Here is a 23,849-nt window from a genome sequence, read left to right on the forward strand (position 1 = left end):
GGCTTCCCGCGCCCCCGCCGCCTTCTCCTTGCTCCGTGCTCGCCGTGCCCGTTCACTTCACCTTAGTTGCGACTGTCAGCTGAGGGAACAGCACGGTGGTCACAGAGTGTCCGACTGCAGGGAGCCGTCACTGCTCCGGCCCTGAGCGAGGTGGGCCGAGCAGACCTGGGCTCTGGCCTCGCCAGAGCTCTCCGGCTTCCGTAGAGAGCAGACCGAGCCCGGGAGGGAAAGGCCGGGGTGACCCATGAACCAACGCAGTAGCCAAGGGGGTGGTGATCAGCCGTCAGATTGTGGACATGTTAGTATTTTAATTAAAAGTAGAGCCAACAGACAGTGTATTCAAGGTTCTGCGTCATGGGCTGCAGTCCAGCCTGTAATACCCAGAAAAAGGGGGGGGGGGGGCATAGAGGAGGCCTCTCCGTGCGGAGCTGCTCACCCAGGGTGGCTGGGAATGGTTACAGGTGTGTAGTGATTGGCTTCCCTCCTACCCAGGCCCTCTCCTACTTCAGCTACCCCAGCTTGCTGGATGGTACCTTATGCTCTGTGCTACGAGGTGGCAAAGGCTGGGCTGGACAGCCGTCTTGGATGTCCCTATTAGGGGATCTGAGCTGTTACTGAGCTTTCTGAGTGGGAAAAGACCAGAGGAGTAGGAGAATCTAGGTTCTCTATGGACATGCCCTTCCTCTGGGAGACGCCCAAAGTGTGGCCACCCCATGCCGCATGAAGGGCTCCAGCTGGTTCCACTTCCTCATAGTCAGATGAGAATGAAAGGTAAAGGGAGAGGGAGTCCAGGAGGCGTTAACTGGAACACCTAGGGCATTTTATGAACTCGTTTGTAGGGTCACCAATAGTAAAATAACTAGCACAAATTAGCTAGCTCACAGTTACCTTACGCTCTCAAATCCTAGAATTAATTCGTCTCCTCCAGCCAAGAGTCCAAGAGTCACTAAGGTCAACAGTCGATGGGAGTGGGTTCCCCACGTGAAAGTCCCGATGCTTGTCTACTGTTGATAACCACGCAGAAGCCCCGCCTTCCACGGCTCTTTGCCACCAGCTCAGTATTCAGCCTTCAATTTCTTACATCCCTGTAATTTAATGTTAGAAGTCTGCTCATTTTGCTTTTAAGAAAAATATGTAGAACAATAAACTTGTAAGAAACTCAGTGAAACCCTGTGAACACACTAAGCTGAAAAAGAAAAAAAATCAACCCACAGGTTGAAACCCCTGTGTTCCCCCTCTCCAACAGAAACCGCAGGTTCCTCCAGAGGCAGCCACTATGCTGAATGAGATGTGGGTCGCTCCACGTGTTTCCTGAAACTACAAGGCGTCTGTATTCCAGAGCAATACAAAGCATGTTTTGCATTCACAGAGATGCTATCGATACCATAAGATTTCATTTGCAACTTACATTGTTTGCTCCGTGTATTTATCCTTTTTGGTATGTGAAGCTGTATTTCATTTATTTTCACTGCTGTATAGTTTCCCATTGAATGAGTTTACCACAATGTTTATCCTCTCTACTTCTGTGTGTGTGTGTGCGGTGAGGTAATTGGGTTTACTTGTTTACTTATTCAAGGAAGTACTGGAGATTGAACCTAGGACCTCATGCATGCTAAAGCATGCATTCTACCACCTGAGCTATACCCTCCCCACATCGTCTCTACTTTTGATAGCCACTTGGATTCATTCAAAAATACTCATTAAAGCAAAAAAACTGGGAATAAAGTAGTGGAAAAAAAATCGAGCTTACGTTCTAGAGGGGAATAAGCAGTAAAGAAGTAACTGTAACATGTAGAACATGTAACATATCTGATGGGATAACTGCTAAAAGCCAAGGAGGGAAAGGTGACAGGGGAGGCTGGAGGATCAGGGAAGGCCTTACTGAGAAGCAAAGATCTGAACACAGGGAGGAAGCCAGCCATTCAGACATCTGCTTGCACCTTTGCAAGCAAAGGGCTTCCAGTTTTTGCTCCTATAAATGATGTTGCTATGAACATTCACGTATAGGTCTCCTTATAGTTTCTCCTTGTGGGTTTCTCTGGTGTGAGTATGTCCACAACTGGTAGAAATGTCACCCAGTTTCCAAAAGGATTGCGTCTTTTTATAGTTCCACTAGTAACATCTAGGAGTTCCACCTGCTCCACATCCTCACCAATGCTTGGTAGTGTCAGATTTTAAAATGTTTGCCAAATGCATGGTACAGAGTGGTATTTCATTGTGACATGTGTGCGCTTACTAATGAGACTCAGCATTTTTTCATGGTTTTTAGCCATTTGTGTTTTCTCTGAATTACCTTCTCATTTCTCATTTCATTCCTGTATTTTTCTCTTGGTTTGTCTTTTTCTTGCTGGTTTGTAAAAGTTCTTCACATAAATTTAACATTGATCTTTTATTAGTAATATATCCCTTCTAAGTCGTAACTTATCTTTTACTTTGTTTATGGTGTCTTTTGAAGAAAAGAAGGATTTTTTTAATATCTTTTGTTTCCATTGTGTTTTGTCTTCATTTCAAAATCTCAGCTACATTTCAGTCCTAAAAATTAGATCCTGTATTTTCTCCTAAAAGACTTCCTAATCAGCTTAATTGCTGTATAACTGACACATGATAAACTGCACATATTTAAAGTGTATAATTTTGTAAATTTTGATATGTTTAAACCTGTAAAACCATCACCACAATCAAGAGAATGAATCTAACCATCATCCCCAGTTTTTTCACGTCCCTTTAAGTTCCTCCCTCCCATCTCTCCACACATGGGACGATACATTGCATACTCTTTATCTGGGGGGATCTGGTTTCTTTTACTCAGCATAATTATTTTGAGATTCATCCATGTTGTTGCATGTATCAATGGGACATTCCATTTTATTGCTCAGTAATACTCCATTTTATGAATCTACCACAATTTGTTTACCCAGTCACCCGTTGTTGGACATTTGAGTTGTTTCCAGTTCAGGGCTGTTATAAATAAAGCGGATATGACATTAGCATAGGGTACAAGTCTTTGTATGGGCATCTATTTCCTTCTGGGTAAATGTCTAGGAGCAGAATGGCTGAGTCACATGGTAGGTGTAAGTTCAGTATTTTAAGAAACTGTCAAAAAAAAAAAAAGAAAAAAAGAAACTGTTCTAATCTGTGATAAAAAAAAAAAAAAGAAACTGTCATTTTATTTTTCAAAGTGGTTGTACCATTTTACATTCCCACCCACACAACGTATGAGCGTTCCAACTCCTCCACATCCTCACCAATGTTTGGTGTGGTCAGTCTCTTTGACTTCTGCAACTCCAGCAGATGTGTATTGGTACCTCACTGTGGTTTGAATTTATATCCTAATTACTACTGATGTTGAACATCTTTTCTTGTGCTTCTTTGTCATTTGTGTATTTTCTTTCATGAAAATATTTTTCCTGTTTTTCAAAAATTGGGGTTTTTTTTTTATTGTTGATCCATTTTTTTACTTAATTTTTGTAGCCGGTGTGAGGTAAGGGTCACAGTTTTGGTTTTTTTTGTTTTTGTTTGAAATAACTATCCTCTTGTTCCAGTACTATTGGTTGAAAAGGCTATCCATTTCCCACTTCGCTGCCTGTATGCCTTTGTGAAAAATCAGCTATCCACAGATGTGTGGGCTTCTCTGTGGACTGTATATTCTGTTCCGTTGACATATTTGTCTATCTCTATACCAATACCATGAGGCTTTGATTATGCACTTTATAATAATTCTTGAAATCAGATAGTGCTAACTCTTCAACTTTCTTCAGTTCAGAGTTGTCTTTATTATTTTAGGTTCCTTGCAGTTCCATGATTCCCTGTCTACAAAAGTCCTGCTGGGATTTTGATTGGGAGTGCACTGAATATATAGATCAATTTGACAAAACTGATATCTTAACAATATTGACTCCTCTGACATATAAATAAGTATATTTCTCGATTTGTTTAGGTGTTCTTTAATTTCTTTCAGCAATATTTTGTTTTTAGTGTAGAGATTCTTCACATCTTTTGTCATATTTATCCATAAGTATTTCATATTTTTTGATGCTGTGGTGAATGGTATTTTTAATATTTTCAATTTCCAGCTGTTCATTACTAGCATATAAAAATCCAATCGATTTTTGTAGGTTGATCTTGTATTCTGCAATCTTACTAAACTCACTTGTTAGTTCTAATAGCTTTTTTTTTTTGGTTGATTCCATCAGATTTTACTTCTTCCTTTCCAATATAAATTCCTTTAATTCAATTTCTTTGCCAATTGCCTTAGCTAAAACCTCCCTTACGATGTTGAACAGAAGTGATGAAATCAGGCACCCTTGCCTTGTTCTCATGTTAGGGGTAAAGCATTCAGGTTTTTTGCCATTGGGTGTGATATTACCTGTGGGTTTTTGCAGATGCCTTTTATCAGGTTGAGAACGTTTCCTTCTACTCCAAGTTTGATGAAAGTTGTATTTTTTTTTTTTAAATCAGGAATGGATGTTGGATTTTGTCAGGTTTTTTTCTCCATGTATTAAGATAATCATACTTTTTCCTTTTTAGCTTGTTAATCCAGTGAATCATATTTATTGATTTTTGTTACACCCAACTCTGCAGTCTTGAGATAAACCCCACTTGATCATGATGTTTTTAAAATTATTTTTATTATGTTATTATCATTTTATTGGATTCAATGTCCTGAAATTTTGTTTATAAAATGTTTGTAACATATACATTTGATAAAGGACTAGTATCTAAGATCTATATACAACTCCTACAACTCAATAATAGAAAAGACAAATAACCCAACAAAAAAATGGGTAAAAGGCTTGAATAATTCACAAAAGAAGACAGGTGGCCAAAAAGCACATGGAAAAGTGTTCAGTGTCATTAGTCATCACACCACAATGAGCTATAACTAGAATGGCCAAAATGGAAGAGATGGACAATACCAAATGCTGAGGATGCGGGGAAGCAGGATTCTCACGTATGGCTGATATTCGCATGAAGTATTACAACTGCTCATAGGTAATCAGTTTCAACACGTGGGTGACGTTCTTCCAGGGAGTTCCCCTAGAAGGGCGTTATGGTTTCACAGAGTTGGGATTATCCGTGTTATTATGAGCCTAATTTTGTCTTCCAATAATAGGCTGTTTAATTCTTGCACCATAACTACGTAAACAATCTCCTACTGGTGAGCACTCCTTACTTTGCTGTTGTGACTCACGCTATAATGAAGGTCCCACACCCACGTGCTTTCATACCTGGGCAGTTACTTCCATGAGTGAATTGCCAAGGCGAGGCTGCTGAGTCGACTCACAGGCGTTCTCTACACTGGGACTCTTCTAACCTGACCGCCCTATAGAGAAGGTGCACCCATATAACCACCCACGTGTGCTGAGTACTGGGGTCCATGTCCCCACTAGTTTTGCCTACGTCCGACGGTCTTTTATAATCTTTGCCAGTCTTTACCTGTCAGCTGCCCTCCCGGGACTGCATTTTCTGCAGTCTAAAAAGAAACTCCTGACTAGGATTTCTGTATCAAATGAGGTTACTCAGACTGAGTGCTTCGGACACCACCTACCTCATAACATGTGCCCAAGTGTATACTTTTACCATTTTTGCTTACAACTCTTGTACTGATGAGTTCATACACTTGTCCATGTTTTCACTGACCACTTGTCCTCTCATCCGTTGCCTGCTCATGTGTAAGGACGGGGAGCCACCCAGCCTTGGTCCTCCCTGAATGGGATGGGAATGGCCCTAGATCGGGGATTGGCAGAGCCTTTTCTGGTAAGTTCTTTTGGCTTTTCAGGCCATGCAATCTCTTCCACAACTACTAGCTCTACCTTATAAAGCAGCCGTAGACAATAAGGAAACGACTGAGTACATGATATGTTCTAATAAACCTTTATTTACAAAAACACATGGGCCAGATTTGGACTGTGGGCCCTAGTCTGCCAATCTCAGCTCTAGTGTCGCCATTAAGCCTGATATCACCATATTATAAAAACACTTTTTTCCCCTGAAATAATAAATACTAAACTTTATCAATTTTTTCATTGATGATTGAGATGACTTGTTTTTCTCCACTGGTTGATTAAAATGGAGCACTATAGTTGTACACTTCCCAAAACAAAGAACCCCGTTTCCTGGAAGGACTGTTCCTAAATCCATGCGTCCTCACTGTAATGTCTGAGCTGGAACTTTTGCGTTAATATTCCTGAGAGATATTGGCCTTTAATTTTTCTTTCTTTGAGCTTTGAGTGACTAGTTACCTCACAAAAGAGGTAAAATTTAGCTTTCTGCATGTTCTGGGACAGTTGTTGATCAAAGAGTTTTCTCTGTCTTGAACAAGTAAATAATTTGCTGGTAAAACAGCCTGGGTTTAAAATTTTGTGGAGTAATTCTCTTGAGAACTTTTTCAATTTAAGCTGAAATATTTATTAGGTTTTCTATGTTTTTCTCAGTCAGTACTATGTTTTCCTAGAAAACTGTCTTTTTTCATCTAAGTTATTCAAGTGTATTAACACAAAGATGTACAAACTTTCTGATATAATTTTCTGTGTTGATTTCCCTTTTCATTCCCAAAGTTGCAAATCTGTGTTATTTTTCTTAGATTGGAATGTATACAGTTTGCTTTTCTCAGAGTCACCTTTTACCAGGTATTTTCTGCTTTTATCTTTATTATGTCTTTGATTTTGCTTTGATTAGAAATATTCTCTTAATTGTTCTTCAGCTTGTGGGTTGCCCACCCGGAGGGTATGAGGCCCAACTATATTGTGAGCACACCCGAGAAATATTTTCTTTTTCTCATTTCGTGTGTTGGCCACTAACTGTCCACTTCTTCTTGCTTTTGCTACTTTGGTGCACCCATTTCTAATGACTCAGACTGACGTTGGATCTACGTCTTTCTCTTCTTTGTCTTTTTATTTATTGTAAAATTGTAGCAATTTTTAGAGAAACATAAAAAGTCACACAGTATTCTAAGACTCTTATTAAATTAGCTATGTTCCAAAGAGAAGAAAAGAAATGAAAAAGAAACAAAACAGTGTAAAAATGTATATAAATAATTAAAACTTAGCTAGGTTCACTTCTGTGTTTCCTTCTAAGCCCTTTCCAGGTGCACACACAGGGTCACACAGCCACGTTTCTGCACCTCTCAGTGCATTATGGGTGTTCTCCACATTTCCACACAGTGCTCATAATTACAGCTCAGGGTGGCTTCCTGAAACAAACTAGAAGTAGCCTAGCCTTCCAGCATTGGGGGAACAAAGAAGTAAAAAAATAAGAGCACTCTGGCTCTTTGAAGTACTTCATTCAGTCACTTAGTCAAATGTCATCAATTATTGTGACTTCTCGCAACAGCCTTTCCCACACCGGTTGATTGCATTACCTAGGATTATTGAGGGGAGTTTTGATCTTACTAAGTATTTCTCACTGGCAATTTCCCCAGCTATCAAATGCCTCCCAGGCTCAGCCCTTCTCTGGGAATGGTTGAAAAAGACAAAATCTACATGTACTTGTATAGCTTTTCTGAATTAAAATGAAAGATGCAGTTGCCCCCCTGCACCCTGTATGAGTTCTTCGGTGCCCAGTGAGTTTAGAGCCTTGATGATGGAAAGCGTTCCCACACGGCTGACATTTACATGGCTTCTCTCCAGTGTGTGTTCTCTTATGTGAGTGAAGGCTAAGTGAAAACCGAAAGGGTCTGCACCTTCATCATGTTTGTAGGGCCTCCCTCCAGTACGGGTTCTCTCATGAACTGTAAGGTGAGCGCTGTGGCTGAAGGCTCGTCCACGCTTGTTGCATCTCCGGTGCACACAAAGATTAGACCTTCCACTGAAGGACATTCCATGTTCATCACCTTTAGAGGGCTTCTCTCCAGTATGAGTTCTCTGATGTACATACAGAAGGTAAGAACTTGGGCTAAAAGATTTTCCACATTTATTACAATCGTAAGGTTTCTCACTGGTGTGAATTCTCTGGTGCAAAACGAGGTGAAGTCTTTGCCAGGAAGACTTCCCACATTCACTGTATTCATAGGCTTTTTCTCTACTGTGAGTTGTCAGATGGTGAGAAAGAGATGAAAGCTTCTTGAAGGCATTTCCACTATATTCACAGGATTTTCCCCCACTGAGCCCACATGACCTGAGAGATGTGACCTCTGGGTTAAAAAATCCCCACTTTCCTTACATCCATAAAATTTCTCTCCTGTGTCAATTATCTCACGTGTAGAAACGTATATGCCCTGGTTGGTATGTTTACTGCACTCATTCAACCTGCACGTTTTCCCAAGACTTCCACATGGATTGCCTTTACAAGATTTCTCTTCTAAGGCTTCCTGATGATTCAGTAAAAAAAAGTTACGCTGTAAGCTTTGAATGTCTGAGTCAATCTGATGGAACTGTTTGATAAGAAATCTCTGTGAAGGAACAAAGTCTGAATCGAAGCTGCGTTTTCTGGCAACTTGTGTGTGTTCCCAGGCCCCGTCCAGGGTCACTGTTTGCCCTTGTTTATATTCCACTGGCCCCACACCACCACTGCGTGTCTTCTGCTTTTCTGACTCATCCTCAGACTCCCAGTCACAGGCTGCGGTGGGACGCCCGGAATCACCCCCTGTGGACCTTTCCAGGTTCACGCTGCTGGGTAATTCCTCACCAGAAGTGGCCTCTATTGATGGTGACTCTTGGCTTTTAGGTCTGTTCTTCCACGCTGGAAGGAAATGAAAAATGGTGCTTGGACAAAAACTCCTTCAGTGGGAATGATGAGATAAAAGCCACAAGGTGTGCGCAACACACGTAGATGTTTTTCAGTATCAACTAAGGGACGAAGAAGAGAGGCCGCAAAATGTACGCACAGAACAAGAGGCGTCCACAGGGAGGCTGATCAGCTAAGAGTCACCAGCAACACAGGGGAGAAGACAGCATTAGGGGAAGATCATGGAAGCAGCAGGCATTCCCACATAAACCATTCAGGACAGCCACCCTTCTTGAATGCTTAGATATCTCCAAATTCTGGTCCATCTCCGTGCTTTGGGTGGTGTGGCCATTTTAACAACATTGATTCTTCCAGTCCAAGAGCATGGGGTATCTTTCCATTTCTTTCAGTCTTCTTTCATTTCCCTAATCAATGCTTTGTAGTTCTCCATGTATAAGTCTTTCACCTCCTTGGTCAGATTTATTCCTAAGTATTTTATTGTTTTTGATGTGATTTTAAAAGGGATCATTTCTTTACTTTATTTTCCTGCTGTTTCATTGTTAATGTAAAGAAATGCAGCGGATTTCTCTATCCATCTCTGTGCTTAGTGTCCATCCCTCCTGTTTCTGACATCATACTAAGCTTCCTAACAAACCAGTATCACAAGAGAACACCCCCTCAGACCCAGTCCTCCCAACCGCTGCGAACCCGGTCAGACCACCCCAGCTGCCCTGCTCCTTTTTCTTCCAGGCTTCTCTAGCCCTCGCTGTATATGACCATTTCCCCCATTTTTATACACAGTTCCTTTCTACTTGAAGACCTGCCTTTGGTCCTCAAGGTCCTAGGTGACAGCAACCCCTCCCCTTCTTGTCACCGATCAGGTTACAACTCCCAGGTCACCTCCTCTGAGAGACCCTCTCCGACCTCCCCACCAATATGGGCTCCTTCTCACTTTCCATCCCATTGTCCTGTTTTTTCTGCAGCACAGCGCCGTTCAGTGCTATATAACACACCGTGTTCTTCTGGCCCTTTACTGTCTGTCCTCCCCCAGACACCACACGGCAGAGGCTTTAGGCTCCACGGGGGCGGGGACCTCGTCAGCCTGTTCGTACTGTGTCCCCAGTGCCCAGCACGGCGCCCGGAGCACCGCGGGTGCCGAGGCACGTCTGTGGGATGTGCAGGCAGGCGATGTGGTTGTGCTCCCCAGCAGCCTGCCTCCTGGGAGGGGAGGCCTGACCGGGGGGAGGAGGCTGTGGAATTGAAGGGCAAAGGAGGGGACCTAGAAACTCATGGAGCAGGTTTCTTAGCTGGACCCTTAACTGCAAATGCACAGACCTGGCACAGAACAGCTGCTGGGGTCCTGAGCAGGCGTTTCAGAAGTCACGCAGGGTTGGGAAACACCCGAGTTCTGACCCAGCACCCTAGGCATTCAGCTGAAATCTGATAAAGCTGCACCCCAGAAGGAAAGACGACGCCTGAGAATAAGGACTACAATCTAGGACTGAGGCAACACCGAAGTAACGCCACCTCATCAATCCTAAAACCAGCCTCAGCAGAGTGAGGGCTCCCTGCAGTAGCGCAACCCCTGCCGGAACAGAACCCACACCCTGCAGCGGCAGGTAACAGCCACGGTCTCCACCACATCTCATCCACAGTGTCCAGGACACAAAAATAACGAGGCACGTACGAGTCAGGAAAACGCAACACATGATCAAGAAAAAAAGGCAACCAAACAGACGTACCCACGTTAGCAGGAAAAGATCTTAAAATGCCTATTATAAACATGGTAAGGAGTATCATGGATAACCTACAATGGGAAACAATCTGAAAAAGAATATGTAGAAATAGAATATATATACATACCTGAATCATTTTGCTGTACCCCTGAAACTAACACAACATTGTAAATCAAGTATATTCAATTTTAAAAAAAGAATTTCATGGAAAAACTGAAAAAAGAACCAAATAAAAATTCTAGAAATAAATAAAAATGTAGTGTCTGAAGTAAAGCATGAATGGACTTCACAGCAGACCGGACACAGTAGAAGAGAGAATTGTGAGTTCAAGGCAGGTAAGTGGAATCTTTATGAAGATACAAAGGGAGAGAAAAGAACGTACAAGCAGAGCATCTGACAAAGGGACTCGCGTGCGGCTGGAGCGGCAGCAGAGGGCGAGTCTGAAGAGGTGGTGGGAGAGAGTGTCCTAGACTGACTCAAGGCAACATCCCACAGATCCAAAAAGCTCAGCAAACTCCAGTCATTTCAAAGAAGACCTCACCTAAGACAGCATAATGTGTTGAAAACCAAATACAAAGCAAAACTCTTGAAAGTAATGAGAAGAGAACAGATTGCATTCATGGGACAATTAGGAAGACAGCTGACTCCACACAGGAAACCACAGAAGCAAGAAAACAAGAGACAAGCGTCTTTCATCCTGAGAGGAAAAACCTAAAATTCTATATCCAGGGAAAAAAGTCCTTCCAAAAAGGAGGATAACGAAGGACGTTTTTAGGCGCACACACACACAGTGAGGAGGTTTTTCACCACCTGAGCACACCACAAGAAACATCACAGCAGTGTTTTTACGTGGTTTATTCCCTATTCTCTACAGTCACGTGAAATGACATAACATGAAAGCCAGAAGGTAACTAAGATCACCCTGATGACTGAACCTGGTGACACAGCAGGTCCCTGAAGCTGGAGGCCGTGTACAAACTGGAGGAAAAGCTGTGAGCCGATGTTTCGTCTTCTGGCCCTCTCTCTTTTCACTGCTGCGTTCAGCTGACATTCCTTACTATTGCTGGCTTCTGTCAACTGCCTGCATGACCTGAGTTTTCAAGGGTTACAATCTAACTGGGGAAGCCTCTCCCCTCCCACCACGATGCCTCCTATCAGCACCACCCCGTAACAGCGCACTACAGGCATGTACATGTATTTCCTGGCAAATGTTCTACCCCTAAGGTCTGACAGTCATAACAGTAACTTTTCTTTTTTTTAATTTAAATTTTAATTTTTGGGGGGGTGGAGGTCATTAGGCTTTATTTTTTATTGGAGGTACGGGGGATTGAACCCAGGACCTCATGTGTGCTAAGCACGAACTTCGCCACCAAGCTCTAGCCTCCCCCTTATAACATTAACTTTTAAATTTTATTATCTTTCAAAGATATTCTTCCAGTTCTTCAATCAATTATCATCGATGTTAATTTTTTAATCTACTGCTAATTTCTATTGCTAATACTCTTTGGTGACAGTAAGGCAAACTCAAAACTCAAGAATAAGGTAACCCTCTGAGAGTTAATCTAGTAAAATCAACAATGACTGAGGCTCCTCGCCTGTATAAGTAAGTAAGTGTCAATTACTGAAGACGTCTGCCTCAAACTTGACCTGGGCGGCCTGGGCAGCCTGATCGTGGGGAGAAGTTACTGACATGCGATGTTTAGTAAGAAAGCTAAACCTAATCAGTATAAGAAAGATCATAAGAACAGAAGAAGTAACTTAGGTGGTGGGATTTGCAAAGAACTGAAACCTGGCATGTTACATCTGCTAGATATGTAACTTGGCGTATTACAAATATTTACCAAGTTAAGTAATTTGAACTGAGAATAGAGAAGCCAGACATGGTGATAACGTAGTCCTTTCCTAACAGATGTTTACTGTTCAAAGGCAACAATCTACAGAGAAAACCTTATGATTCTGACGTTTGAACTCACATTTTTTAGCTCGTCATAACATACTCCAACGTTATGGTAAGTACAGCTAGGAAAGCCATTCTAAGCGACAGTCTCTGGGGGAAAGATACACGTGAAAACTAATTTTCCATTTTTTAACTGTAACTTTTTAATTGAGCCCATAACAAAGACTTACCAAAACAGAACCAAACAAGAGAAAGGTCACAAGCAGCGTGGGTTTGAAGTTTAAAGCACCAAACCCGGAGACGTAAGAACTGAAACTCCAGTTCTGATTTCTTTAGTCTGTTCCCTGTAAATCCTCTCTGCTCTCAAGAACAGTTCATGAACTGCACCTGCCTTCCAGGGAGAACTGAAACACACATGGGAGCCTCCCCAAGGCCAGAACCACTGAAGGATGGAGCCAAGACTTTAAATGATGACAGACTTTATCCAAAAGTCCCTCTGGGGAAAGCATGTTTTTTAGACAGACGGGAAGCAATCAGAGACAGAAACCTGCAGCTGCAGAAAGGAATTAATAGCAACCCCAAAACTAACTAACTCGGGAGGAGGATGTAGCTCAGTGGTAGAGCATGTGCTTAGCACGCACAAGGTCCTGGGTTCAATCCCCAGTACCTCCGTTAAAATTTTTTTTAATTAAAGTAAATAAATAAACTTAATTACCTCGCCCCCCCAAAGAAATCATTTTTAAAAATGCAAAAACTTTTTTAAAATCTAAAAAACCACCTAATTAATTAGGAAAAGCATTGTACAAAAGTACTTTTAAATTCCTTTACAATGCTGGTGACTGGATACAGCAAGGATGACAACAGTGCACCACGGGGCTTGTACAATATGCAGAAGTGACCTACGTGACTGCAGCGAAAATCACACTGATGCCAATGTAAGTTCTCACACTGAACACTAAGTGGCACAGGGTTAACTCCGGGTAGACTATGATCAGCTAGAATTTGTACTGTCACCCTTAGAGCAAATAAGACATAAGAGTACACAGCACTTATAAAGCTAAAAACAGATAAAGGAGATGAAATAATTACCCAGTTAATCCAAAAGAGGGCAGAATGGAAAAACAAAGTAAAAGACCAGATGAGACAGAGTAACAAGCGGTAGACCTCAACCCAAACCTACCAGTAATTATATAATAAATACAAATTTACTGAACAGTCAGATTAAAGAATAAGACGGCAAAATGGATTACAAACAAAACCCAGTTAAATGCTGCTCACAAGAGACTCACTTTAACATTTCAACAGGTGAGTTGAAAGTAGAAAGAAGACATGTCATGCAGTGCCTGACTACAAGAAAGCCAGCTGGTTATGTGATATTCAAGCGAAGTGAACTTCAAGGACATAGATCGTATGCTGTGTCATAAAAACATTTCTCAATTTCCAGAGGAAAGGACATTTCACAGTGAAGAGAAGGCACGCTCAACAGGAGGGCCCAACAATCTGACAGGTCATTAAGCCCGGGAACACAGCTTCAGAATGCACGAAGCAAAACCTGATAAAAAATGTTCAGGGGTATGAAATACTAAGTATAAACTAGAGAAGCAACAGGATATATAGCACAGCACAGGGAAACATAGCCATTGTTTTGTAATAACTTTAAATGGAGTATAATCCATAAAAATACTGAATCACTATGTTATATACGAATCTAACATAATATTGTAAATCAACTATACCTCAATAAAAAAGAGAGTTATGCCATCTTCAGAAAAAAATTTTTTTTTAAGTTTTCATCACAAGGAACAAAAAATTATAGCTATGTGGTGATAGATTTTAACTCAACTTAATGTGGTGATCATTTCACAACATACATGTATATCAACCATACTGTAGTATATATACCTTAATGTAATACAATTTTGTATGTCAATTATATCTCAATAAAATTGGAAAAAATTGTTTAGAATTTTACATATATACAAATGCAGCCACAGCTGGAGATTTAGCACTCCTCTGTCAGTAGCCGAGAGAACAAGCAGATGAGGAAAATCCAGAATTAAGTATGCAACACACCTAACTTGACTGACATTTATCAACTGTGCCCAGCAAGAGCAGAATACACATTCACTACAATAGATCGTACACTGTGTCATAAAAACATTGCTCAATACATTAAAAGGAATGAATTCATACAGAATAGGTTCTTTGACCACGATGGAATTCATCTAGCCGTCAACAACAAAAGACTCGTATTTAGAAATTACAGTGAATATTTCACAAATCAAAGAAGGAATCAGTTTCAGATATTCAAAGAACAGGCCAGTAATGAAAATGTAACACATGAAAATGTGCAGGATGCAGTTAAAATAAGGCTTAAAAGAAAATGTGTAGCTATAAATGCAAACATTGGAAGGATTAAAATCAACGACCTAAGCCCCCGCCTCAAGAAACCAGGACAAAGGAAAGCAAATTAAATGAAGACAAAGGAGGGAAATAATCCAGTGGGGAAACCAATGGAACAAAGGAGAAAAAATACAGTCACGACAATATATTCACATATTTAACAAAGTACAACACCCATCCACGACAAAACTCAGCAGACAAGGAACAGTCCTCAGTCAGGCACAGGGCATGGGATCATATTTAAGGGTGAAATGCTGACTGCTGTTCCTTAATATCAGTAACCAAGCAAGGACATCCACTCTCACTTTTATTCAATATTGTGCTGAATAATCTACAGTGAGAGACACCAGAGCGATGGCTGCCACCTCTGCACACACTAACTGGAAAGGGACTCAAAAGGAAAGTACAGGGAGATGGAAACACTCCACGCGTGGATTAGAGGGTGTGTTACACAAGTACACAGTTGTAAACCTTTATTGGACTGAACTCTTAAGGACAGCATGTCTCACTGTACGTTAACTACACACCAATATTTTATTTTATTTAAGTACCAGCGGTCCTGGCCAGTATAGCTAGAATTAAAAAAGAAAAACATAAAGACTGGAAAAGCAGCAATAAAGCGATCTTTATTTGCAGATGACATACTTGTGTAAGAAATCCAAGGAGACTGACAAATTACTAGAACAAGGGACTTCAGCAGGTTCACAGTGATGAAATAAAATTTGCATCTTAAGGCAGGAAAGAAAATGTAAACATAAAATTCACTCTCTGTGTCTGTTTGGGCCCCTCCCTCACGAGCAGAGTGCACCTGCATCACACACTACCCAGAACTTCTCAAAGACAAGAACGTCTGTTCAACCACAAGTATCAATTTTTCCCCTTTCTTCTGACACTAACAATGTGACTTCTTAAAAGAATGGCGTTCTTTTTCAGCTCTGTAGGAGACATAGTGACTAACTGCTCACTTTGTTCATGCTTACCTGACTATATATCGTTGGTGAATTTTATATAAAACATAAGCATTTTGATGTACCATCCTTTGTTTTGAAAATGTATATGACTGTACCTTCAGCTTCTAACAGGCAAAACAGCTCTCAGAGCTTCTGAGAGTCTGTCTCCTGGGTTATAATCCTCAGTTTGGCTTGAATAAAATTTCCTTTTTTCTTCTAAACTTGATTGTTAATTAAATTTTCATCAACAATAGAATAGGTCAATTTTAAAATAAACTATATTTGTATACACTAGCAACAGACAATTAGAAAGTAAAATTAAGGAACAATAGTAATTACATCTGAAACTAATATAATATTGTAAATCAGCTATACTTTAAAAAATAATAAAATTAAAATTTGTTCCAGATGAAATAAAAAACAGCATTATAGAAAATTTTTAAAAAGGAACAATAGTATTCACAGTAGCACCAAAAATATCAAATGGAAAGCAATAAAGTTAATGAAAGATGTCCAAGACCTGTATACTTTAAAGGTGCAAAATACTGCTGAGAAAAAATAAAGTACCTAAACGATTAAACCATGATCAAGGAATTAAGGTGTAAATTGTTCCCAACTGATCTGGAAGGCACTGCAAATCAAATTTTGTGGAATTTAACAGCTTGATATTTTCCAATTGACAAGCTGATTCTAAAATTTGTGTGAAAGTGCCAAAGACCTGGACAGCTAAGGCAGTTATCAAGTTAGACGCTGACTTTCACTACCTCATTTCAAGATTTACTGTGAAGCTACAATAATTAAGATGAGTAATGTTGGCCCTAGGCTAGAAAAACAGATCAATGGAAGAGAAGAGAGCAAAGAAATAGACTCCCCCGACACACATTCAGTTGATTTTTACCAATGCAATGGAGGGAAGTTTTTTCATTACATGGTGCTGGAACAACTGGATTAACAATAAGAAAAAATAAATACCGTGTCTACAGCCTCACACTTACATAAAAGTTAATTCAAGGTGGACATTAAGTCTTAATGTAAAAACAAAAACTATGAAACTACCAGAAGAAAACAGGACAATACATCTGGAGTCTTGGAACAGTCAAAGATTTCTTAGGACATTTTAAAAACTGCCCCCCCCAAAAAACTAACCATAAAAGAAAAGATTAATAAAATCAGACCTTGTTAATCTACGATCCAGCAAGTCCACCCCTAGATATTTTCCCAAGAGAAATACAGAGATCCACTAAAATCACTGTATAGGAATGTTCAGAGCAGCATTACTCATAATGGCCCCAAACTAGAGACAACCCAAATGTTCATCAACAGGAAATGAAACAAACTATGGTTCATTCAAAAAATGGAGTATTACTCAACAGTAACAAAGAAATGAACTAACGATGCATACAATCTCACGGATGAATCTCAAAAATCTCAGGGTAAGCCTCACACAAAAGAAGTAATGTATGATTCTCTTTATATGAAGTTCTACGAAACGCACAAGTAATCTGTGGTGGAAAAAATCTGAACAGTGGCTGCCTTTATTAAGTCGAAAGAGGTCACAAGGGACTTTGTGAGGTACTGAAAGTGTCCTCAAGCTCGATTTGGATGATGATTGCACATATGTATACATTTGTCAAAAATTACCAATTGTATACTTAAAATTTGTGTCTTTGAAAAAGTACCATTAGCAGGTGCAGTTCAGTGGTAGAGCGTGTGCTTAGCACGCATGAGGTCCTGAGTTCAATCCCCAGTACCTCCATTAACTAATAAATGAATAAGCCTAATTACCTCCCCCCTAAAAAAGACCCGATGAAATAAAATTCGTATATAAAAAGGTATCATTAGCAAAAATATATAAAAAAGGCCTATTGTCTTCAACGTAACAGCAATGAGAGGAGTGTTGACTTCTCAACAGAAACCATGGCGTCCAGAAGACAACAGCAGGGTGTCTTTAAAGAGCCAGAAAATAAAAAACCTACCTGCCTACAATGCTCTGCTTAAGGTATCTTTCCAGGATGAAGACAAAATAAAGGCACTTTCAGGGAAACAGAGTGGGGAATTTTGTCACTTGAAATGATAAACGGAGCTCTTCAGGCGAAAGGAAAACGATCCTGGGTGGAATCTCGGAACTACAAAGTGGGTGGAGAGTGCGAGAGAGAGCAGATGTGAAGGGAAACAGACACACTGAATGTAAAGACCCTTCGCCACCTCACCTGGGCAGGAATCCTGGGAGAGTCCTCTGTCCACTATCCATGGCTCCACTAGAAGTTCCAGTGGGGCAAGGAGAGCTGGGTTGGGTATCCAAGGCCCTGTCCAAGTGAGAGATCAGGCCGTGAGGGTCTGGAATAAGAGGAACCCTCCTAGGGTTCACAGACCTCACACAGCTACTCTGCCAAGACCCCTGCCAGGTGTAAGTCAACACAGGGACCAGATGCCCTAAGGTCTCCAGCATCCCATCGTGGTATAGGGTCCTCTGGCCAGGGACCTGCAGCACCCATACCTCCTGGATGACGTCCACAGCCATGTTATCCAAGGTTACTTGCCCCTTATTTGCCACCCACGTCTGCTGGGCGGAGACCCTCATCTCTGCAAAGCTCCCAGAAGGGCAGGGAGGTACATGAGGACGTGAGGATGGACCCAGGTGTGCAGAGAGATGGCCTGCGACGATTCTGGGTCTGAGGGCTGCGCTCGAGGCTTCCTGGGAGCTCCGGGAGAGGGGGTCTGAATCAGCCATTTTCGAGGGGAGCTCCCATGATACTGGAATGTTTACCCCCTAAGAATCTCACCCATTTCCTGATAAACTAGGGATATTCCACAAGATCAAAATGTACAGGCCCCCTTTAGGATTTCCCTTCTGGTCCCCTTCCCTTTTTTTTTTTTTTTTTTTCTTTTCTTTTTTGTTTGTTTGTTTTGGGGGAGGTAATTAGGTTTACTTATTTTTTTTAAGGGCAGCACTAAGGATTGAACCCAGGACCTTGCGCATGCTAAGCGCACGCTCTACCACTGGGCTGTACCCTCCGCTTTGGTCCCCTTCCTTTTTATACCACTAGATATAAAAAGATGACGATGTCGTCTGCTGGTAATAACGTTTAACATTTGCCCAGGGCGCTCCAGCCCGGGCGCAGTGCTACCAGCACTGGCTCTAACGCAAACGCACCTGACCCTCGAGACAGCCTGAGAAAAAGCAGCCGCTCCTCCTGGAGTCTCTTTGTTTGTCTTTTCAAAGGAGTAGCCTGAGCGAGACGCGTCCAGCTTTCGGAATCATGGCGACGCCGGTTTCCTAAGAACTAACGGAAACGAAGTCCCTCTTTGAGACACATCGGTCCAGGGGATGGCAATGTGCGGTAGCCGAAGCCTTCGGGTCAGGGGTCTTCTCGCTGGGGCCTTGTGACTCGGTCCTTAGCGGTGTTAGGGCTGCACCTGAGGCACTTAAGGGCTGCGGGGTCAGTTTTCTGCCTCTTGTTCATCGCTCCTTGGCCAGAGGACGCGCTGAGGGTCCCACCTTGGGGGAGTCCCTGCCGCCCAGCCTGGGAACCAGGCCAGCCCGTCTCGAGGTAGGGGCCCGGCAAGTTGGGGGAGTCCCTGCCGCCCAGCCTGGGACCACCCCAGCCCGTCTCGAGGGAGCGGCGCGGCGACTCACCGCGGGTCGGGCTGCCTGGACCCCCGCGGCCCCCACCTCTTCTGACTCCGGAGTCTCGACCGAGTCAGAGGTGGAAGAAGCGAGTCAGAGACGTGGGGAGCAGTGAGGCCCAACCCTGGCCTTTCTGGGGCCCTATCAGTTCCCGACGGCGACCGGCCCAGACCCCACCAGCCGACCCCGCAGCCCTCCAGAGCCCAGGCTGCGGAAGCCAGAGAGCCCCGGAGCAGCGCGCCCTCGACGGGAACTACCACGACCAGAAGCCCCCGCGGCGCGGCGGCGCGCCAACGCGAGGGCGCGACGGGAGAGTCCGCAGCGTCGAAGCGCCGCCGTGCTGGGGATTCTGGGACTTGTAGTCCTGCGGCCCAAGCCCTGGACCTGGGCGTCCAGAGAGCTCGACTACATTTCCCAGAAAGCGCGGCGGCGCGGGGGGATGCCCAATGGGTGTGCGCGGCCAGGCCTTCGCTGGGCATGGGGCCCTCTGGGACTCATAGTCAAGGCTCTAAAGGCCAGGCCTAGGCCGCCCTGAGACCACACAGAAATGACCGTTGGGCGGGCATCCACAGGGTCCAGGAGGCCTAGGTAAGAGCGTTCTGGGCGTTCTAGGGACTCATAGTCAAACTACCCTTGTCCGCCAGGCGGCGCCTGTGTGCACCTAGAGCTTCGTACTACACCTCCCAGAGAGCTCCACGGCACAGTGGGCGGACCCGCTCTGCGTCCTTTGGGAGCGGTGTGTTCTGGGATTTATAGTCCATTGTCTTCAGGCCAGAGCCTCTGGGAGCAAGGCATTCTGGGAGTTGTAGTCCATTGTCTCCAGGCTGGTCTCCACCCATCTGGAGCCCACTGAGAGATTTCTAGGGACTGCTGTGAATGCTTACCTTGCATCCCCTGGGTTTGGGGGTCCAGCGATGGGAGCCTGACTCCCACTTGAGAAGAAAAAGGCCAGGTTGCAGGAGAGGAGAGGAGGTGAGGGCACTGGCCAGGGTCCAGAGGAAGGACAGGAACCGGGTCTTGTCGTTGAGGCTGGCCAAGTAACTGACCTGGGCAGGAGGGGGCCAAGGCATAAAGGAGGGGCCGTGAGAACAGGGAAGGGGCCTTCGGTGGGAGCTCGGGTGTGGGCTGACCGTGGGTTTAAACGAGGGGAGGTGGGCACTGTCACCATCTCGTCCTGCTGGCCTGCATCCCATGAGCTCTCTCCGTCCTGGGCATAAGGGGGTGGTAGTCACCCTACTAGGAGCAGCACCTGGAGCACAGTCCTCACTCAAGGAACATCAGCAGCTGAGCCTGAAGCCCCTTCTGTCTTAAGTGGGGGCCTGTTGCGGTCCAGGCGCTGATGCAGGAGTCCAGAGTCTGTATGTGCAATGTCTTCCAGGTCCGAACTTTGAGTAAGGAGGTCCTAGCCCACTGGGGGCACCCCGGGATCGTCTAGTTAACTACAAAACGCTGATGCCTGAACCGGCTCCAGCAATCTGCTGTTCCACCGCCAGAGGGTAGTAATAACATAGGTTATAAATAGGTTCCACAGTTAAGGGGAAGGCTTCTTGGCCTGATTGGTTTATGGAGACGGATATGGGCGACTAAATCCCACAAAGGTAGGGCTACTGTACTAGGGAAGAACAAATCTGACTCCATATGAGTTCTGTTTCTTCAACCTTAATCCTGAGCTGTTTCCTGTGCTTAGTCATGCTGGCTCTACACCTTTTGTAAAAGAATGTTGCCTATAGTTTGAAATATGTAGGAGAACCCATTCTAAAGGTTCTGGTCTTTAAAGATATAAGACTGCCCCATTCATATAGGAACAAAAAGTTGCAGAACAGAGAATAACATTTGTCTTGTTGTAGGTTTACAGGGACACCATGACCTGACCCAAGTGGACAGCTGCAACAAAGGATTCCGACCTCAAGAAGTTTGCAACAACCAACTACACTCCCCTCCCCATTTTCAGTATAAAAGGTGCCTGAATTCTGACTTGGGGAAGATGGTTCTTTTGGACGTTAATTCCCCCATCTCGGTCTGCTGGCTTTCTGAATACAGTCATTATTCCTTACCCCAACACCTAGTCTCCCGATTTATTGTCATGTCATGTGGCAATCAGAACAAATTTGGACTCAGTAACACTGCCAGATTCAGCCAATAAAAATCAGGATGCCCAGTTCAATTAGAATTTCAGGTAAACAATGAATACTATTTTCATGTATGTCCTATTCAATATTTTTGACAAATTTTTTAAAAATTAGTCATTTCTTACATGAAATCCAAATTGAACTGGGTATCCTGCATTTTATCTGGCAACCAATCCTACAAATATGGGAAAACAAAAGTTTCTTGAGGGGTGTTGAAGAAAAAGAGTTTCTAATGTTTTAAATGTGCTTGAATATTTTTAAAAAGGTTTTTGCAGGGGGGAGGTAATTAACTTTGTTTATTTAGTTTTTTGATGGCGGTATTGGGGATTGAACCCAGGACCTTGTGCATGCTAGGCCTGCACTTTACCACTGAGCTACACTCTCCCCTAGCACATATTTTTACTAAAAAATTACTCATCTGAAATTAATATTTAACTAAGTGTTGTCCTGTAATTTTATTTCCTAAATGTAGGAACCCTAATGTGACACATACCAAAAATGACTCATACTAAATATACTTCTATTTAAAAGTTCTGAAAATATAATAAATATGGGATGCACTTATACCAAAAAAAGTATTGACTGTTTATCTGGAATTTAAATTTAAGTGAGTAGACTGTGTTTTTATTTACTAAATCTGGCAACCCTACTATGGGACATAGTTACACTGAAAATTACTTACACAAGTATATTTGTAAAGTTTTTGTGTTTATCATCTTTTGAATGTTGGGGATTTTTTATATCAGGCAACAAAATTTGTTTTTCCTGTGCCTATTTCATATTTATTTTTCAAGTAATGTTTACATGGTCCCAGAACAGACGAGGCAATCCTTTTCCTCCCTTTTTCATATATGGTAGCACCTCTTTGTTATTCTTGGGTTTTGATCACTTTTTAAAATTTGAAGTATAGTTGATTTACAATATCACATTAGTTTCAGGTGTACAACATAGTGATGAGTATTTTTTATAGATTATACTCCATTTAGATTTATTACAACATAATGGCTGTATTTCCCTGTGCTGTACAATCGATCCTTGTTGCTCATCTATTTAAAGTTCTTCAAATACACTCAATGAGAAACATACTAATCCTAAAAAACAATTCATTGTTATCTGAAATTCAGCTCTTCTCGGGGTCTCTTGTATTTTTTCAGTTGGTAAATCTGGCAATCCTATTCTGGCCCTCTTCTCTCACTCCCTGCACATCTGGCTCACCCTGTGCCTTCCTCCACCTGCGTCCCCTGCAACACCTCAGTGCCCGCCCAGCAGGACCCTTCCCAGCCCCCTTGTCCAGCCTCCAGCCTTTGTCACAGAGCAGCTGCCTGCTGGGTCCTGGGTGCTGCTGGAGGATCAGGGCCCCTAGGGTTGGAGGAGGGGTGGGCACTGCTAGGCTTCAAGGCTCCTGAAATGATTATTCTTAAGGAAGAAATGTATCCAGAGAGCTATATAAACATTGGACCATATTTAAATGTATCTATGGAACAAATTAGCAAAAACGCAGCATAACTGCAGTCTTGCTCTCCATGATATAATTATAGAATTCCTTGAAAGCCACACTGATTTGTAATGTAACTGCTCAGGGTGGGTCCTGCCACAGCCACGGGGAGGGACACCTGTGGCTGGAGGAAGCCAAGACTGGACTTAGAAGGACCCAGCCAATGGTGACAACGTGGTCTCGGGGTGGGGAGGGAAGGCAGCTCAGATGTAGCCTGCAGTTTATCTTAGTTGACTGGCAGAGTGTTTTTAAAATCTTTGAATTCCCTGCCAGCTTCTATTTCTCATTTTGGGGTTTTTTTTGGGGGGGGGTAATTAGGTTTATTTATTTAATGGAGGTACTGGGGATTGAACCCAGGACCTTGTGTATGCCAAGCTCATGCTCTACCACTGATGTATACCCTCCTCCCCTGCCAGCTTTTACAAATCAAGAGATTTCACACACAAATCCAAATCTTTGGTTTCTTTTGAGAAATCCAGACCTGTCCCCATGGCACCTCATGGCTGGGGTCATGAGCAGCAACCCTTTTAGAAAGAGTCCAGGCCCTACAGGCATTTAAGCCTGTGAAAGTTGGTTGGGGAAAAACAAGGATTCAAAGGCCAGAGGCAGGTGGCAGAGGGGCAAGTCCAAAGGGAAGCGGGCAGGGACCTGAGCCAACTTCAGGGCAGGCAAGTCTGGTTCCACACCACCGTCAGCTCATCACCGGGAGTCTTCTCAGACCTTTGAGGGAAAAGAATTCACCATGAGAATTGTGTCCATATCTTTTGATCCAGTAAAGGGTACACATTTTGTGGAAGAAAAGTTAACAGAAAAAAATTGTCTTTTTTTGCACTTGGATTTGCAGGTGAGGGAACTGGTAATTGATGTTTTATATACATTTTAAAGCTTTCTGGGAGGGGTGAGGATATAGCTCAGTGGTAGAGTGTGTGCTTAGCGTGCACAAGGTC

General features: G+C 42.9%; 1 long non-coding RNA gene across 1 annotated transcript; it reads right to left on the reverse strand.

The window, feature by feature from the left end:
* Positions 1–296: 296 nt before the first annotated feature.
* Positions 297–19,510, reverse strand: LOC135322146 (uncharacterized). The gene is made up of 3 exons (XR_010382512.1): positions 18,805–19,510; positions 17,861–17,956; positions 297–1,085 (listed from the first exon to the last, which is right to left on the reverse strand). It is a non-coding gene; the product is annotated as an uncharacterized LOC135322146 (long non-coding RNA).
* Between the last annotated feature and the right edge of the window lie 4,339 nt (positions 19,511–23,849).

The sequence above is a fragment of the Camelus dromedarius genome, chromosome 9, assembly GCF_036321535.1.
Source record: "Camelus dromedarius isolate mCamDro1 chromosome 9, mCamDro1.pat, whole genome shotgun sequence".
NCBI lineage: Eukaryota > Metazoa > Chordata > Mammalia > Artiodactyla > Camelidae > Camelus > Camelus dromedarius.